A 1659-nucleotide genomic window follows, 5' to 3' on the forward strand; every position below is an offset into this window, starting at 1 on the left:
CCCCTCTGCCCCCCAGGTGAGCTTCCCGGATGTGGAGCGGGCAGAATGGCTGAACAAGGTGAGGTGTCCGGCTGTCCTTCCCTCCCTCCGTCACTCCATCCTTCCCTTCCTCCATCCCTGCATCCCTTCCTTCCCCCATCCAGCCCTCCATCCCTTCCTCCATCCATCCATCCCTCCATCTCTCCATCCTTCCCTTCCTGCATCCCTGCATCCCTTCCTTCCTCCATCCCTGCATCCCTGCATTCCTCTCTTCCTCCAGCCATCCATCCCTGACTCCATCCCTGACTCCATCCCTGCATCCCTTCATCCCTTCCTGCATCCATCCCTCCATCCTTCCCTTCATCCCTTCCTCCATCCATCTCTCCATCCCTCCATCCTTCCCTCTCTCCATCTCTCCATCCCTGCATTCCTCTCTTCCTCCAGCCATCCATCCCTGACTCCATCCCTGACTCCATCCCTGTATCCCTCCATCCCTTCCTGCATCCCTTCCTCCATCCATCCATCCCTGCATCCCTCCATCCTTCCCTACGTCCATCCTTCCATCCCTTGCATCCCTCCATCCCTCTCTTCCTCCATCCTTCCCTCCATCCATCCTTCCATCCCTGCATCCCTCTCTTCCTCCATCCTTCCTTCCATCCATCCTTCCATCCCTGCATCCCTCTCTTCCTCCATCCATCCTTCCATCCCTGACTCCATCCCCGGATCCCTCCAACCCCGCATCCCTCCCTTGATCCCCACATCCCTCTCTGCATCCTTCCATCCATCTCTGCTTCCGTCCATCCATCCCGCTGTCCCTCCATCCATCCCTGCATCCATCCATCTCTCCATCCTTCCCTGCATCCCTCCCTTCCTTCATCCATCCCTCCAACCCCGCATCCCTCCCTTGATCCCTACATCCTTCCCTGCATCCTTCCATCCATCTCTGCCTCCATCCATCCATCCATCCATCCCTTCGTCCCTCTGTCTCTCCACCCCTCCATCTGTCCCTCCATCTGTCCCTCCATCCATCCATCCATCCCTCCATCCATCCATCCATCCCTTCGTTCCTCTGTCTCTCCCCCCCTCCATCCGTCCCTCCATCCATCCGTCCATCCCTCTGTCCATCCGTCCCTCCATCCATCCCTCTGTCCATCTGTCCATCTGTCCCTCCATCCATCCCTCTGTCCATCCATCCCTCCATCCCTCTGTCCATCTGTCCCTCCATCCGGCTGCCGCAGGTCCTGGCCCAGGCCTGGCCCTTTTTCGGGCAGTACATGGAGAAGCTGCTGGTGGAGAACATCGCCCCGGCCATCCGCGCCTCCAACACCCACCTCCAGACCTTCACCTTCACCAAGGTGGACATGGGCGAGAAGGTAGGGCTCCCCTCGGGGCGGGGGGGTGCCCCCATTGCCCCCCTCCATCAATCCCACCCCCCCACTCACCGCTGCCCACCCCCCCTCGCAGCCTCTCCGGGTCCTGGGGGTCCGGGCTCACCCCGGTGCCCACAAGAAGCAGATCCTGCTGGACCTCAACATCAGGTGAGGGGCCGGAGCCACCCGTGGGGCGAAGACATCAGGTCTCAGTCCCCAAAATCCCCATCACCCCTCTCACCCCCACCACACTGGGGTCTCCCACCACTTGGGGAGGCAATGGGGGGGTCATGGTGAAGACCCCCCCCCG

At 60.9% G+C, this 1659-nt stretch overlaps 1 long non-coding RNA gene across 1 annotated transcript; it reads left to right on the forward strand.

Moving 5' to 3' along the window:
- LOC106898960 lies at nt 1–1530 on the forward strand. Its single transcript, XR_001413997.1, has 3 exons — nt 1–58; nt 1218–1352; nt 1444–1530. It is a non-coding gene; the product is annotated as an uncharacterized LOC106898960 (long non-coding RNA).
- Nucleotides 1531–1659: the final 129 nt, after the last annotated feature.

Source organism: Calidris pugnax, unplaced genomic scaffold, assembly GCF_001431845.1.
Source record: "Calidris pugnax isolate Ruff unplaced genomic scaffold, ASM143184v1 scaffold541, whole genome shotgun sequence".
Lineage (NCBI taxonomy): Eukaryota > Metazoa > Chordata > Aves > Charadriiformes > Scolopacidae > Calidris > Calidris pugnax.